Source organism: Elephas maximus, chromosome 1, assembly GCF_024166365.1.
Source record: "Elephas maximus indicus isolate mEleMax1 chromosome 1, mEleMax1 primary haplotype, whole genome shotgun sequence".
Lineage (NCBI taxonomy): Eukaryota > Metazoa > Chordata > Mammalia > Proboscidea > Elephantidae > Elephas > Elephas maximus.
The window spans coordinates 70403956-70422798 of record NC_064819.1 but is presented as its reverse complement, the minus strand read 5'-3'; positions in this window follow the sequence as shown (position 1 = coordinate 70422798).

The window sequence follows — 18843 nt, the reverse complement described above, 5'->3', positions numbered from 1 at the left end:
TGATCAAAAACTGATGGTACTGAAGGGAGAGGTCCAAGCTGCACTGAAAGCATTGGCAAAAAACAAGGCTCCAGGAATTGACAGAACACCAATTGAGCTGTTTCAACAAAGATTGCAGTGCTGGAGGTGCTCACTTGACTATGCCAAGAAATTTGGAAGACAGCTGCCTGGCCAAATGACTGGAAGAGATCCATATTCATACTCATTCAAAAGAAAGATGATCCAACGGAATGTGAAAATTATCGAGCAATATCATTTCTATCACTCACAAGTAAAATTTTGCTGAAGATCATTCAGAAGCAGTTGCAGCAGTACATGGACAGGAAACTGCCAGAAATTCAAGCCAGATTCAGAAGAGGACGTGGAATAAGAGATATCATTGCTGATGTCCAGTGGATCATAGCTGAAAGCAGAGAATACCAGAAAGATGTTTATCTGTGTTTTTATTGACTATGCAAAGGCATTTGATTGTGTGGATCATAACACATTATGGATAACATTGCAAAGAATGGGAATTCCAGAATGCTTAATTGTGCTCATGAGGAAACTGTGCTTAGACCAAGAGACAGTGGTTCCACCGGACCAAGGGGAAACTGCGTGGTTTAAAGTCAGGAGGGGCAGGTGTCAGGGTTGTATCCTTTCACCATGCTTATTCAATCTGTATGCTGAACAAATATTGAGAAGCTGGACTATATAAAGAAGGTGGCAGCATCAAGATTGGAGGAAGACTCATTAACCACCTGTGATATGCAGATAAGACAACCTTGCTTGCTGAAAGTGAAGAGGACTTGAAGCACTTACTGGTGAAGATCAAAGACCACAGCCTTCAGTGTGGATTACACCTCAGCATAAAGAAAACAAAAATCCTCACAACTGGACCAATAAACAACATCATGATAAATGGAGAAAATATTAAAGTTGTCAAGGGTTTCATTTTACTTGAATGAATCCACAGTCAACACCCATGAAAGCAACAGTCAAGAAATCAAACGATCATTTGGATTGGGCAAATCTTCTGCAGAAGACCCGTTTAAAATGTTAAAAACCATATATGTCACTTTAAGGACTAAGGTACACCTGATCCAACCAATGGTGTTCTCAATTGCCTCATATGCATATGAAAGCTGGACAATGAATACGGAAGACTTTGAAATAATAGTGGTGTTGAAGAATATCGAATATACCCTGGACTGCCGGAAGAACGAACAAATCTGTCTTGGAAAAAATATAGCCAGAATGCTCCTTAGAAGCAAGGATAACAAGACTTCGTCTCACATACTTTGGACATGTTATCAGGAGGTACTAGTCCCTAGAGAAGGACATCATGCTTGGTAAGGTAGAGGGCACCTAACAACATAACAACAGTGTAAAGCAAAATGCTATCACCTATCTTTCTATCTATCTATCTGTCTGTCAATCTTTCTACCACTAGTCTTTCAGTCTGTAGTATTGTTGTAACTTGCATGTTGCTTTGATGCTAAACGCTATGCTACTGGTATTTCAAATAGCAGCAGGGTCACCCATGATGGGCAGGTTTCAGTGAAGCTTCCAGAATAAGACAGACAAGGAAGAAAGACCTGGCAGTCTACTTCTGAAAATTAGCCAGTGAAAACCCTATGGATCACAACAGAATATCATCTAACATAGTGCTTCAAAATGAGTCCTCTAGTTGGAACCAATAATATTGAAGCTGGCACAGGACCGGGAAACGTCTAGTTCTATTATACATGGATGGGGTTGCCATGAGTCAGATGTGACTTGACGGCAACTAACAATGTATATATATCGTATATTATCTCTTACAATTCCGAACAGTATTTTACACATACTTATTGCTTAACTATTAGTGAGAAGTGGCAGATGGTGCTGTTATGATGATGTATAATTCTTGTTTTATATATGATATCAAAAGGTCTAATTATTTTAATCAAATATCAGAATCATTTAATAAGAACTACACATTATACTCATAAAATTCATAGTTTCATAAATTACTTTCAGATTTGTAATCTTCCATTTTCTTATGATGTTCACAACACTTCTATGAAGTATTGTCCTTATTCTACTAATGCAGAAACTGAAACTCTGAGAAGGTAAGTGAGTTCCTTAAGATCTTAAGTGATGGAAAATGCACTGTCCTCAATTTGATTCCAACTCATAGTGACCCTATGGTACAGAGTAGAACTGTCCTTTTGGGTTTCCAAGGCTGTAATCTTTATGGAAGCAGACCGCCACATCTTTCTCCCATGGAGCAGCTGGTGGGTTCAAACCACTGACCTTTTGGTTAACAGCTGAGTACTGTTTAGTGATGGAGACAGGGGATAAATGCAGGTATTTGACTTTGAGCTGTATGGTCTTTTTATTATATTATGTTGCCTTTTCCACACATAATATCGAAACCAAGGACACAGATCATCTTTAAAATGGCAATATACAGGTTTACCTACTTGGGGTCAGTTGATAACTAGGTTAATTAATTAAATCACATATACTCTGTTGGGTGTTTAATGATTATTTAATAGAATTGCTTAACATTCATTTCACCCAATTTAGAAAGATTACGGTTAATCTCATGCTTCTTGCAGAGTTTTGATTTTCTAGATCAAGGATCAGCAAACTTATTTCTATAGAAGGCCAGAAAGTATATATTTTGGCACTTGTGGAGTGGGCCATGTAGTCTCTGTTGCAGCTACTGAGCTGTATCATTGTAGCACAAAAGCAACCGTAGACAATACCTGAAGGAATGTATGTGGCCCCGTTCCAATAAAATTTCGTTTACAAAAACAGATAGCAGGTTGTATTTGGCCCATAGGCCATTCTCTGCCAACTGCTGCTCTAGATCAATGGTTTCCAAGTGAAAGTATGGGCCTTGGCAATGGCCAAGTGGTTTATTGAAGTATGAGAAGAAAACGTTAGAATTTCTACTTGTATAAAAACTAAGAAGGATGTAAAGTTTTGGATACACATACACACATCTTACAAAAAGTTTTGAGATGGCTGCTGTCTAGAAGGGAGCACTGGTGGCGCAGTGGTTAAGAGCTTGGCTGCTAACCAAAAGGTTGGCAGTTCCAATCCACCAGCCACTCCTTGGACAGCCCTATGGGGCAGTTCTCCTCTGTCCTATGGGGTCACTATGAGTCAGAGTCAACTTAATGGCAATGGGTTTGGTTTTGGTTTTGACTCTATAGAAATAACTCAGAAAAACAAATAATTTACTAATTTATTTTAGTAAAAACTAAGCTTTTTTACAGGTAAGTTTAACTATATGGAACATTTGCCTACTAATAATCTCCGTTATTCTTAATTGATCACCTAGTTTTACTCATCATATACCGATGCCTATTCTGTGTTGACCTACAAACATTAGAGTGAAAATCTAGGATATTGGTGGCCATTCCCTAAAAGTTTTCCAGCTTGTTTTTTTTTTTTTTCCTAAATAGGGATGTGTATGATTTGACATTCATAAATAGAACATTTTTCTAAATGTAAGTACATCTTTCATTCTCATTGAAGCTGCACACTGGAATGTGATTTCTGAGGTATAACATAATCTTAAATCTGTTATTTCCTTTAAAAAAGATTTCTCAGTATTTCAGACTTTAATATTGGCAAAAGATTACATTCATTGAAACTTGCAAATGACTTGAGCCACACCAGTGTCCATGAGAAAAGCTGAGCTACAGAAACACAGATGGAACACAAACGTCTGACGTTTCTGGGACATCTGTAAGACCTGTTAGACTAGATGACTTATCAGGGTTTTTCTAGCCTCCAAGAAAACTTGCTTCCCTCTCTGAGCCCAACATTCCCACTGAAAAACCTCTAAAAAAAATTCAAAATTTTATTAGTTCCAACACTAAAACAGCCATTCACAACTCAAATGATACTCTGTTCTAGAATGGCTGTATAAATTATGATATATTAATGTGATGGGCTGTTTTGCAACCATTAAAATAATATCCATGAAGACAGTCCAAGAATGTGGAATAATGTCTAGTATAAAACATGGGGGAAAAATACAAATAAAATTAGCCTGTACAGCTACTTAATATGCCTGTTAAACATATTTGTATGCCTATAATAAGGATTGGCAGATATCATCCAAAATTTTAAATTATTTCAGCATTTTTGTCCTGATACAGAACATAGTATTTAAAAAACATCTACCACTTCCATTCCATGCATTTGTTCTAGAGATGAGTTGATTCCAGGGACCCAGGATTTTGGCCCAGTGTCCATTTTCATGGCAGGCTTACTTTACAGAGACATAGTTTTTCTCCTTGTTTTTTAAGATCTGAAAAATTCACATACTGGCTGATGTCTCTTTATATTTTGCTTATGGTTTTAGAAATTGTTAGAGAAAACTCAGGTACTTTTGCCTTTGCCTTGAACCATTTTGTGGTATTACGTACCTCTTATCTCATGCTTCCAATGACTACCCTTTTAGTGAAATGACCCAGTTTCTATGCCAGGCCTCTAAGAAAATAGTGAAAATTTCCATGCTCTCCTTTTACTCCTTTGTTGGATAATGACCGTTAATTTAGTGTGGCTCAAAATAGCCAGTTAATGGTAAGGAGATTATAGCACTGTTTTAGCGGTAAAGGTATTAACATCAAAAAATATGTCAGCATACCACACTCCAGAGAAGTTAAAAAAGAAAACAAACAAAAAAACCTCCCTACTGTTCTCCTTAGTAACCAGTGACAATACTGAAGACAGTCCCTCTCTTTTGGATATATTGTGGAACTTCTCCTAAAAAGTTCATTGGAATGGGTTGCCCACTCCATTGCACCTTCCGTTGTGGCTTTTATCTTTGGCCAATGTCTGCAATGCCAAGGGATGGCTCATTTTGCCTCTGTTGATGTGATCACCCTCGCAGCATCTGATAGTTAATTTATTTTTCATTCTCTGGTGATTCAAGCTGTATTTTTGTAGGTGGAGTTTTAGCAATGTGTCGTACATGCCATCTTCTTAAACCCAATTTTATAGTAGGCCATAATGGCGCCATTCTCAGATCCAGTAAAACTGGATCAAGATATAAATTATATTTAAATATATCAGAAACCTAGAGGAAAGAGTTGTTAAGAGGTACATAGAGTAGAGGTGAGCTTCAGCTTTTTCCGTTTGAAAGATAAAGCCATTGAGATCCCGTCTGTATATTTCTCTTTAAGTGTTTAAGGTCATGTCATTCTCTGTCCATGATCTCTTGGCTTCTTGAGAAATCGGCTGTTTCTCTTAATGTGAGCTGCCTTGGTTGTGATCTTCAGACCTCAGAATACTCTCACCCTAAACTCTTTCCTTTTCTCTAAATGTTTTTCCTTTTTTTTTTTCGAACCAGAATCCAAGGTTCCTTTTTATTTTTATATTTTTCCCAAACCAGAATCATCCAACCATTTTTGGGTGTACAGAGGCTCATTGGGATACTAATAATTACCCTCTTTTGTTTGGGGTTGTTTTATGGGAAAGAGAAGAGTCATGTAAGTAAGGTGAGAAACTTGATTTGCAAAACAAAAGACATCTGGAATAATAATAAGATAAAATAACAACAAAAAACAAAACAAAACAGAAATCCCCACAATGATACCAATAGCAAAAACTGTTCCTAAGATGCAGATTTTGACTCATAGTGGCCCTATAGGACAGAGTAGAACTGCTTCATAGGGTCTCCAAAGAGCGGCTGGTGGATTTGAACTGCCGACCTTTTGGTTAGCAGCTGAGCTCTTAACTGCTGCCCCACTGGGACTCCTAAATTAACCACAAGAGTTACTTAGTAGGACATGTTGTTGTTGTTGGGTGCCGTCAAATCAATTTCAACTCACAGTGACCTCATGTGACAGAGTGGAACTGCCCCGCATAATTTCCTAGCTTGTAATTTTTACTGAAACTCATCATCAGGTCTTTCTCCTTTGGAGCTGCTGAGCGAATTTGAATAGCCAACCAGTAGCCACGTGCTTAACCATTGTGCCACCAGGGCATACTATGGAAATAGGTGAAAGAAGCATGGACAGGACATTAAGATGTATATGGCTAGGCACAGAACATTTTCTAAAGCCTAAGTTGGTTACAGTTTTAAATGCTATTGTCAGTTGTCAGGCTTCAGATGAAATACAATGAGACAGTACCATAGTGGGAGAAAAAGATTGTGCGTGTGTGTGTGTGTGTGTGTGTGAGAGAGAGAGAGAGACAGACAGACAGTGGGAGACTGAGCTCAGTAACACAGCAGTCTCAGTGCGATAAACTGCTCCTAACAAATGTGACCGCCTATTTCCATATAGATGTGGAATTTGACATTCTCCAGGGATCAGTGATGAAACCAATTCATTAAAATTCCAGGGGAATAGTAATCTTTATCCCAGAATCTCGTGGTTAAAAACGTTCTTCTTTGATTCAGTTTTTATCTCTATTCTATCCCTTGGTCATTTGTCAGCTGATAGTTTTGTGCATAGTGTCCTGAAAAGTCACATCCACTAGCCATCTGCTGTGTTGAAAGAACAACAGGGGCTTAAATGGCAGTGTGTACTGTTCTTTACACAAGAGAACATTGATTTTAAGAATGTGACAGGCAAAAAGTAAAATGCAAAACCTAAAATTTGGTTCATGAATCATTTCTTCTGAGTAAAAAGAGGCTGCAGCGCTGCTAGAATTGTTTCTTTTCTTTTTTTGCAAATACTAGCCATAGAACAAACCTATGTGGTTCACTTTTTCTGCTTTAGATAGAGCGGCTTGCTCTCCTAAAAACAAGAGAATTAGAACTGCCCTCTGTTCTCATTTTACATTCTCTGGAGTAAGCTCTGGTTGCTTGTGGGTACATATATAATAAAATATCCTACATTCCCTGGAGAAGTGTGCTGGAACATAGTAACATATTTCATAGTGTGCCATGGAGTTTATTTTTTGAAAGTACAGAAATCATTTATTAGCTCACAGAAGTTTGAACGGGCTTGGCTGTTTGCTTAGAGTCTCAAAGCACCAAAGTGAAGGCGTTGGCTAGGCTGGACTCGGGGGAAGAGTCTGCTTCCAAGTTTATTCAGGTTTTTGACAGAATTCAGGTCAGTGAATTCTTAGGGCTGAGGTTCCTGGCCCCCACTTCATGCCAGCAATGGCACATTGAATCCTTCTCAGGCTTCAAATCTCTCTGACTTCCTTTACTGCTACCAGCCAGAGAAAACCATCTGTTTTAAAGGGCTCGTTTGATTCGTTTGGGCCTCCCTACATAATCTTTCTTTTGCCATGTAATGTAACATAATCACGAAAGGGCTATCTCATCATATTTACAGGCTCTGTCCTACAGAATCGCTATGAGTTGGAATCGACTCAATGGCAACAGGTTTGTTTTTTTATTTTGGTTTTGTCCATACTCAAAGCGGAAGGATTATACAAGGGCAAGGGTCATTGGGGGTTATTCTTAGAATTCTGCTTACTGCGAAGTCCCTGGTGGGGCAAATGGTTAAGCACTCGACTACTAGCAGAAAGTTTGGTGATTCTAACCCAGCCAGAAGCACCTCAGAAGGCAGGCCTGGCGATCTGTTTCTGAAAGGTCATAGACTTGAAAAGTGTATGGAGAAGTTCTACTGTGCACACATGGAGTTGCCATGAGTCAAAATCATCTAGGTGGCAACTAACAACAACAATACCTGCCAAAGTAGGCGGAACATAGCCAGCTGACTGCTTACAGTGGGAGGGGATCATCCCGGAGTAACAGCTCTTTCATCAGTTTCTCAACCAGTCCTCTTTTCAATGCCTGTTCCCATGACTATTTACAGGGTGACTGGGGCTATTAATTCCTGACTACTTCCTGGGTTCTGCGACATGAATTAACAACCCCTTTGCAGCCACTTAGGGTTCAAGTTTCTCTGTTGAATCAGTCATCTCTCATCTGTGTGTTTCCATCTCCCAAAGAGCTGCCGACATCTCTTGCCTGCGGTAGGTCTCCTCTCATTGCTTTTGTGTGTTTCTACCATTTTATTACCTTACTGTCTTTGAACTTTACCAGTACCAGTTGCTGTTGAGTTAATTTCAACTCATGGTGACCTTATGCATATCAGAGAAGAACTATGCTCCACAGGGTTCTCAGTGATTTTTTTTTAAAGTAAACCTTTCTTCCCAGGTTCCTCTGGCTAGACTCAAACCACTAACATTTGGTTAGCAGCTGAGCATGTTAACCATTTGCACCACCCAGGGCCTCCTTTGAAACTCCCAGCATTTATATATAGCCTATTTAATTCTTGATTAACAACCCCCTGTATAAAATGCATTTTCGTGGTGCCACAAAGCTGGGTTGAATTGGGTAAAATCTGACATTGAAATCAGAATTCAGGTTTTCAGGCTCCTTTTGTAACGTTGCTATTCTTTTGAGTGGTTCATAAGTTTTCCTTTGAGATGGCAGTTTTTCTTAAAGCATTAAAATATGTTATCCGGAAAGAAGCATATTTATTGAATCATTGGGATGATTTTTAATAATAGATCAAGAAGCTATATATTTGATAGCATCTGAATGTTTTGGCTTTGTATTCATGTGGGTGGTGTTTGTCTGTGTTTTTTTAAAGTCTTGCTTAAAATTAATTTTTCTTAGGTTTAAAACATCATCTTCAGTTGGTAGCAGATGAAGTAGTAAATCAGTATGCAAGCCTCAAAGGCATTCACAGCCTTGCTGCCTTCTTATTTTATTGACGTACTCTTTGATGTCCCACCTGCTTTTTCAGATACTTCACACCTTGTCTAAGATAAGTTCTTAAGACTGAGGCAGGAATTAGTGCAGAGAGGCTAGAAGAAGAAAGGTACACACTCCCTTTTTCTCCTCATAGCAAAAAAAGGTTGATTTAAGTCTTGTTGGGTACTTTAAAGAATTTTGTCATTAAAATATAGTCCACACACGGTCCAAGCCAGGGTTTGAGTGATATATCTGTTCACAGGTAAAAGCCATGTACTTATACTTATTTACTAATTGGTATATAAAAGTTGCAAAGCATAGTGGATTTTCCCCTCACCTTCTAATTAATTTTTGAGCCACTGTTCACAGATTTATTGCAGGAAGAAAGCCAAAACACCTTGTAAGAATTATTGAAACTTGCATAGTATTATGAGGATATTAATATTTAAGGAGACATAAGATTATTTTAACTGAATTATTTTGAATATATATTTTCTAAAACCCTCAACAACAGTTATGTATATAAAATTTCAGAACTGACCTTTGAAGATTAGTCAGTATTACATATGTTCTGGTTATGTGCCATTGATTCTGACTCATAATGACCCCATATGACAGAGTAGAACAGTCCCATAGTGTTGCCTGGTGTTTTATGGGAGCAGATCACCAGGTCTTTTCTCCCACAGAGCCACTGGTGGGTTTGAACTGCCATCATTTCAATCAGCAGCTGAGCACTTAGCTGTTGTACCACTGTATATTGTACTATATATACCCTATGTTTATATGTTTGCATACACACACACCTATACACACACATAATTACTTTGATTATATGTAGATTATTCTCATTTACTGACTCTGTCTCAATATGTATTGGCTGCAGTCTGTACTGGAAACTATGGGTATTGTCAAATTCTTAAATTGTTTTCTGTCTTTATTCTTCTGGGAACTGTTTAGCTTCTAAAAGCCTTAGTGTTCTCATTTATAAAATGAATTGTAAGAGTAAAGACTACGTACAAAAATACATGAACAGTATTTACAATTTATTTGCTATTATTGCTATGCATGCATTAAGGGAATATTCAGTGTTTTCCTTCACTTTTCTTCTTATTATGAGGTTTTTTTTTTTTTTTTTGAAATTCCTTTGCTACATATAGCTATAATGTAAAGATATGGGGACTTAACTTTCTATTTATTTTTCATATGTATGTAGCATTAGTGCTGTGCTCAAGGACTAAGGACAAAACTGAAACAGACACGTGCTGGCAATGAATGAAATCAAACCTTACAGAATCATAAAGCTATGCAGGTAATTTATTTTCCTGCTAGAGTAAAACTCAGTACTCTTTCAAGTAATAGAGAATAATCTAGAACCCATATCACCCACAATGTCCCACATACAAGAAAATATACTTAGATATATGACTAAGCAGAAAAATGTGACTCATTAAAAAAAAACAAAAACAGTCAATATAAATTCAGATATTGGAGTTAGCAGAAAAGTCTTTAAAAGAGTGATTATAAATATGCTTGAGGACTTAAGGAAAATGATGGGCATAATGAATGAATAAATGGGACAAATCTAAGAAGAAAATGGTAAACTAAAAAATGAAAAATCTAGGACTTAAAAGTGAAATTTTAATATAAAAAATTTTACTTGATGAACAAAGAAGAGATGCAATGAATAGAAAAAATTACAGGCATGGTAGATATTAATCCAATTATATCAGTAATCACTGTAAATGTGAATGGTCTAAATATACCAACTAGAAGACAGAGATTGTCAGAGGGATTAAAAAAAACAAGACCCAACTACATGTTGTCTTCAAAAAACCCACTTTAAATTAGTCTCAAATAGGTTAAAAGTAAAGGGATGGGCATTAAAAGATACTCAGCATCATTAGTCACTAGAGAAATGCAAACTGAAAGCACCATGAGATACCATTTCATGTGCACTAGGACGGCCATAATAAAAAAAGAGACAGAAAGAAAATAACAAGTGTTGAGGATACAGAGAAATTGGACCCATCATACTCTAGAGAAAACAGTTCAGTGGTTCATCAGTAAATGAAACATTGAATTACCATATGATTCAGTGATTCCATTCCTACAGATACATGCTGAAGAATTGAAAACAGATGTTTAAACAAAAACCTGTTCAAGAATGTTCATAGCAGCAGCATTCACAATAACCAAAAGGTAGGCATAACCCAAATGTCCATCAACAGATGGATGGATAAACAAAATGTGGTGTATCCGTACAGAGGAACATTATTTAGTCACAAAAAGGAATGAAGTACTGACACAGAAGGCCACATGTTGTGTGATCCATTGATGTGAATATGCAGACTAAGCAAATGCATAAAGATAGAAAGCAGATTTGTGGTTTCCTGGAGCTTGAGGGAGGTGTGTTGGGGGAGGAGGGAGTGACTGCTTAACAGGGAAGGGCCTTCATTTGGGGTCATGAAAAAGTTTTGGAACTAGATAATGGTGATCATTGCATAAAATTGTGAATGTATTTAATACCACTGAATTGTACTCTTTAAAATAGTTAAAATGATAAATTTTATGTTATGTATATTTTACCAGAATAAAAAGAAAACCTGAAGAGATGGAGAAAAATACACCATGCTAATACTGGAAAAAAAAGCTGCGTAGATATATTAATTTCAGGCAAAGCAGACTTTGGAACAACAATGATTATCAGGGATACAGAAGTGCCTTGCATAATAATAAGGAGGTTGGTTCTCCAAGAAGACATAACAGTGCTAAATGTGTATGCGCCTAACAATGAAGTATCAAAATACATGAGGGAAACCTGATCAAAATGAAAGGAGAAATAGACAAATACACTGTTATAGTTGAAGACTTCAATATTCCTCTGTGAGTAATTGATAACTAATGCAGTCAGAAAATCAGTAAGAATATAGATGACCTGAACAGCACTATCAATCAGGTTGCTTTAATTGACGTCTATAGAACACTTCATTCAACAACAGCAGAATATACATTCTTCTCAACACACACACAGCATCCACCAAGGTAAATCATATTCTGGACCATAAATATTTGGAAATTAAACAGCATACTTCTAAAAAATCCATGGGTCTAAGAAGTCTCAAGAGAAATGTAAAAATATTTTGAACTAAATAAAAACAAAAATGCAACTTACCAAAATTTGCAGGATACAAGAAAAGCAGCATTTGGAAAGAAGTTTACAGCATTAAATGCCTATACTACAAAAGAAGAAAAATATAAATTCAATAACCTAAGCTTTCATTGTAGAAAAATAGAGAAAAAAAATAAAGAATTTAAGCCTAAAGCAAGCAGAAGAAAAAGAAATAATAAATACTAGAGCAAAAATAAATAGAATTGAAAACACAAACAGTAAAGAAAATCAATGAAATAAAACCTGATTCTTTGAAAAGATTCTTTGAAAAGAATGTTGATAAACATCTAACAAACCTAACCAAGAAAAAAAAAAAAAAACCTAGAAAGGACACAAATTACTAATATCAGAAATGAAAGAGGGGTCATCGCTGTTGATACACCGTACTAATTAAAAGAATCATAAAAAATAATATAAACAAATCTATGCCCAGAAATTTGATAACTTAGATGAAAATGAACAAATTTCTTTTGAAGACACAACTATCAAAACTATACAAGAGAAATAGATAACCCGAACTTGAATAACCCCAAATCTATTGAAAAATGAATTAATAAGCAATAATTTCCCCCAAAGGAAATCACAAGTCCCTGATAGTTTCACTGGTGAATTCTACCACACATTTAAGGAATAAATAATACTAAATTTTTTATAATCTTTTTCAGAAAATAGAACCAGGGAATTTTCAAGCTAATTCCACAAAGCCAGCATTACCTTAATACCAAAACCGTACAAAGGCATTACAAGAAAGGAAAACTATGGACCAATATCTCTCATGAACACAGACATAAAATTTCTCAATAAAATATTAGAAAATCAGATTTTATAACATATTAAAAGAATTCTATGCCATCGCCAAGTGGGATTTACTCCAGGTATGCATGGCTGCATCAACATTTGAAAATCAGTCAGTATAATCCAACATAGGAATAGGCTGAAAAATAAAAATCATATGATCATATCAATTAACATAGATAAAGAGTTTGAGAAAATCCAACAGACATTCATGATAAAAACTCTCAGCAAACTAGAAATAGTGGGGTACTTTCTCTAACTGATGAACACTATATGGTGAACATTTCCCCCCTAAAGTTGGGAAGAAAACAAGGATATCCTCTCTTACTACTCCTATACTAGATGGAGCAATAAGACAAGAAAAAGAAATAAAATACTTAATGGAAATAAATAAATAAAATTGTCTTAATTTGCAGATGACATGATTGTCTATGTAGAAAAGTCCCACAGAATTAAAAAAAAAAAATTCCTGTAATTAATGAGGGATTATGGCAACATCACAAGATGCAAGGTCTATATACAAAAGACAATTGCTTCCTATATACCAGCAGTGAACAATTGGAATTTGAAATTAAAAAAAAAAATTTACAGTAGTCCACCCCTCCAAGTGAAATACTTAGGTGTAAAGCTAACATAGTATGTGTAGAATTTGTATGCAGAAGATTACAAAACAACGATGAAAGAAATCAAAGATCTAAATAAATAGAGATATTTCATGTTTATTGATTGGAAGACTCAGTATTGTGAAGATGTCATTTCTTCCCAAATACATTTATAGATAAAATGAAATCCCAAACAAAATCCAGGAAAGCTATTATATAGATATTAACAGATTCTAAAGTTTATATTTGAAGACAAAAGATCTAGAACAGTCAACAAAATTTATGTCCACTCAGAAATCTTCCTGTGAATGTTTATTCATAATTGACCAAAAGTATAGTATATCCATGCAATGGAATATTATTCAGCAATTAAAAAAAAACCTCTCAAGCCATACAAAAAAGGATGAATTTTAAATTCATACCAATCTGGAAAGGCTGCATCCTGTATAATTCCATTTTTATGACATGTTGGAATAGGCAAAACTATAGAGATGATAAATAGATAAATGGTTTCTAGGGGCTTGGAGGTGAGAAGAAGGTTTGAATAGGTGAAACGGAATTTCTTTACGGTTGTAAAACTATTCTGTATGATACTGTAATGGTGGGTTGCATTTTTTTCAAAACCATAGCATGTTACAGCACAAAGACTGAAGCTTAATATATTTTAAAAAAAAATCATTTAGGAGGTCAGGGTATACCAAGATAAAATGTATAATATAGCAAAAGTATCTAACTGTATCTGACTGTATTACACATATATGAAACAACGTCATTGAAGAGGGTGGGGGGAAAGGTGGGGAGGTAAGTAACTTTGGAAGTCCGTGGATTCTTTAAGGCTAAAGTCTAAAGAAACTGTCCACAAACACTGTACTCTCATTGGTAAAGTTGTTTACTGCGGGGGTACGGGTTAACAATTCTGAAACTGCTGTACATGTACACTGGAATGGAACAATTTAGTAAATGGATGGCAGATGATGGGAGCCAGTTCTCTCACTGTTGGCATGAAAGGTTACAGATAAGCCAGGGGAGGAGACTGGTATGATGCATGTGTCAATGGGTTAGAGCTGGAAACATAATTATGAACTCATATTTAGCTTAATATAGATACAAATGGTTAGCTATACAAATTTTTCAGATATGTGTATATACATAGGTTGGTATGCATACATACATTTCTTTGCTGTGTCAGCTGAGAAAGCCTAGAGGCCATGACACTCCAGTAGCAATGAGCATACCTAGCACCCTTATCTTGGTTTTCAATACTATTATTCTCCAATAAAAAAACAAGGGCTTCTTGGAGAAATGGCTGATTATAGGATTGGTTCAGACAAAATGACCCTCTGGAGAATATGTGGTGGTTTGGTGGTAGAATTTTCACCTTCCATGCGAGAGATCTGGGTTTGATTCCTGGCCAGTGCGTGTCACATGCAACCACTACCTGTTCGCCAGTGGAGGCTTACATGCAGCTGTGGTGCTGAACAGGTTTCAGTGGAGCTTCCAGACTAAGACAGACCAGGAAGAAAGACCTGGCAATCTACTTCTGAAAATTCAGCCTATAGATTACAACAGTCTGATTCCATTGTGCATGGGGTCACCATTAGTTAGGGGGCCAACTTGATGCAGCTAATAGCAACAGCAGTGTATGTGTCTTATGGAATTTGAGCTTAAGGCAAAAAAGGAAAGAGAAAGAATTAACTGTAATTCCACGGATAATGGCATAAAGATGATGACTTTTCCTATAGGTCTAAAGTACCTCTAAGTGGAAACTGACAAGGGGCCATTTTAAAAGGGATTTCTCCCAGGAGGACTAGTTGGAGAGGAGAAAGATATCCCAACACAAAGAGTCTAGGGTTGACCACCAAAATCTAGCGACTGAGATAGCCAGTTTTAAGCAACCATTGGAGAAGAATCATGAAAGTAGACAAGAGAGCTCTTTTCGGGAGTCTCCTGCAAGGAGAAACACTGGAGGGAGAGGGGAAGGCATATGCCCCACCAAAGAAAAACACAGCCGTTGGGTATCTACTGTGTCCAGAGGGAACTAACATCAGATGACAACTGTGCCCACCACTTTGTAAGATGCAAAATTCTTTAGCAGCATGAACAGTTTTATTACGCTAATTTCTTGAAGTGCCTGGACACTTTGCAATAATGCTATAAATCTTACTCATTTGGAATTTTGTACATCTTGTTCTTTGACTTGGAACCAGTTGGACAGGTTTTGTATGGCACATGTGTAGCACAGCATAGTTGGAATTATAGGCAAGTTCAGAAAAATTTACTGTCTGCCAATATTTTCTAAAGCAAAGCTACTCAACTCAACATCATTTCTGCATTTGCCAATGTTTTCTTTATCACTAAAGTAGAAAAGTCATTAACTCAGATCCAAGTATACTTGTAGGCTTATTTATAAACAAAAATTCTTCTGGCAACCTAGTGAATAAATAAGAGAATAGAGCCATGGAGAATTAGAGCTAAAAGACAAGATAAGTAGGCAGCCTATAATGTGGAATTGGGGAAAAAAAGAGGAGATTAAAAAAGGAAACGAGGGAAATACAAACAAGACATAAACTGTTAAATCATAAAATTTGATCTAAAATTAAGATTTTTCTAGGGTGGTGATTAAACATTCAAAGAACAGTGGAATTTTGTTGTTGTCTTCTTTGGATTTTGAAGTTTTTATTAAGGGGGATGAGTTGGTGATGCTAGGATTCTTAACTGGTAAGGCTCCTACAGGTTCAGGACCTCCCAAGGTGCCACATACTCTCTAACTTAATGGGTGAAACATCTCTAATAAAATGGCTCTCGATATTGTGATGAAATTGAGCCCCTGGTTGGGAATGAGCTCCCAGGGAGATGATTTAGTCCACCCTCTTTAAAAAGTCTAAATCCAAAATTGAAAGAAAAAGAAAATTGTTCTCTACTTCATCCTGTCTTGTCTTCTGTCAGTCTACAGTTTGATTTTTGGTTGCTGGACAGCAAAGTAGCCACCTTAAGTGAAGTGTCAATCAAAATAAAGGGGATATTTACTAAATTTGTCACAAAAAATATATTGATGCTGCAATGGGTTGAGACTTTTGGGAATGTTGGAATAGGGTGAAAGTATTTTGAATGTGAATCTTTTGGGGCCAGAGGTGAATTGTGTTGGGCAGAATACTGGCTCTATAAAGATGTCCACATCCTAATCTCCAGGACCTGTGAAAATGTTACGGTGCATGGGAAAAGGAAATAAAGGTTGCTAATCAATTGACCTTAAAATAGGGAGATCATTCTGGCTTATTCACGTGAGGCCAGTGTTATCACAAGGATCCTTAAATGTGGAAGAGTAAGGCACAAGGGAAGGTCAGATGGATGGGACGTGAGAAATGGAACCACTGTTGCTGGCTTTGAAGATGGAGGAAGAAGACCATGAGTCAAAGAAAGCTGGAAAGGGCAAAAGTACATACTCTTCCCCAGAAAGGAATTCAGTCTTGTTGACATCTTGATTTTAGCACCTCGAGACTCATTTCAGACTTCTGAACTACAGCACTGTAAGATAATAGGCTTGTGTTCCTTTAAGCTACTGTTGATACAGCAGTCACAGAGAACTAATACAAAGGGTATTTACTAAATACTAAATGTACTAAATTTATCAGCATACATGCAGTTATATTGAATGTGCGTTAGCCTGATTTACAACCTGTTGACCTGCTGTTGTTGAATAGCTATTCATTTGTCTACATTTGTATGTTTTACCTGTTCTGAATTCTGGTGGGAAAATATGGACACCTCAGGAGTTCCCCAAATGGGCAGGTTACAGAAATATAGTATCATGTACAAACGTTTTAATATAATTAGAAATTGTTACTGTAAAGAATCACTATCCTTTGGCTAACAGTTAATCTGAGATGTGAACGATAATTTTGTTTTACTCATCAGTAAAAAGAAAGAAGATGGTGAAATCGACTTAATGGCTGGATTTCAGGTAGAAATAAGAAGAGTACCCTTGTAACTTTGACAGCAATAAAAGTGAGAAAAATAATACAAAATTTACAGTAATTGGAGTAAAATAATTCTAATCAGCAATTGGTTGAATGTATCCCAAGGTTGAATGCATCCCAAGAGTTAGGGAGGCAATCGAGGAGATAACTGTCTTAGTTATCTAGTGCTGCTATAACAGAAATACCACAGGTGAATGGCTTTAACAAACAGAAATTTATTCTCACATAGTCTAGGAGATTCGAAATCTGAATTCAGGGCACCAGCTCCCAAGGAAGCCTTTCTCTCTCTGCCAGTTCTGGGGGAAGGTCCTTGTCGTCAACTTTTGCCTGGATGAGGAGCTTCTCAGCACAGGGACCCCAGGTCCGACGGACATGCTCTGCTCCTGATGCTTCTTTCTTGGTGGCGTGAGGTTCCTCTCCTCTCTGGTTACTTCTCTCTTTCATGTCTCTAAAGAGATTAACTCAAAATACAACCTAATCCTGTGGATTGAGTCCTGCCTCATTAACACAACTGCCTCTAGTCCTGCCTCATTAACATCAGGGAGGTTAGGACTTATAACACATAGGATAGTCACATCAGATCAGAAAGTGGTGGACAATCACACAATACTGGGAATCGTAGCCAAGCTGATACACGTTTTGGGGGACACGACTCAATCCATAATAATAATGGACCACAGTTTTTAATTGACAGTAGACTGCCTCTCTGTCTTTAGTTGTGGGAATGGAATTGTTTCCTTAGACTTAGAAAATAACAGATACTTCACTACTTTAAAGTTAAAAGCAAAACCATGTTTTGCTTTCCTTTTAGTCCCATAGTTCCATTGAGTACAAGATAGACAATCAAAAAATGTTTATAGACTAGAGAGGAATTCATTCTGGGTTTCTTGCCAATGATCTGAAGATCTCATGGTAAAGGAAGTTTGCCAATAGAGTTTTTCAATTAAAGAAATCTCATTAACTTTCTCAGGAGTGAATTTCATTTTAGGTTCTCAAGTACTTTCTTTCTCATATCATCTTGACCCATCTTCTCAAAGTGTGGCTCACGGAGGAGCACAGAAGCTTCGTATCACTGCTGGTTGAAAGATGCATAATCTCTGGCCTTTCCACAGACAAACTTGTCAAATTCATGAACACATTTAAATTTGACAGTTACTACTTCAGGCAATATTTCCTGGGCCAAAGAAGTCTTAGGAGATTTTCCTGGCTTTTTTGATTGAGGCTGTTGCAACTAATGGTGGTTGTTGTGGTGATGTTTGTGGTTGGAATGGTGATGGCTGTTGTGATAGTGTGGATAGTTGTAGTGGTTATGGAGGGCAAGTAGTCACAGTGAGAGTAGTTTCTTCAATATGGCAGACACACTTCTTGCCTTTTTTACCTTTTTAAACCCCGCACCTAACACAGCACTTAGCCTATAGAAAATATTTAGTAAGTAGTTTCTGAATGAAAGAAAAATAAGAAAAGGAACTGCTACCAGAATCAAATAAGGCTCTTGCTTCTCACTGGTTAAGAATGAACAGGTGAGGCAAGCAGAACTTTCCACATGAGCAAAGCTTCGTTGAAGAGGCTTGCAAGCAGAGACGAGGAGGGCCTAAAGCAACACTTACCCCTGTCTCACAGAACAAAAGATGGGCCTGGGTTTTTAAAAGT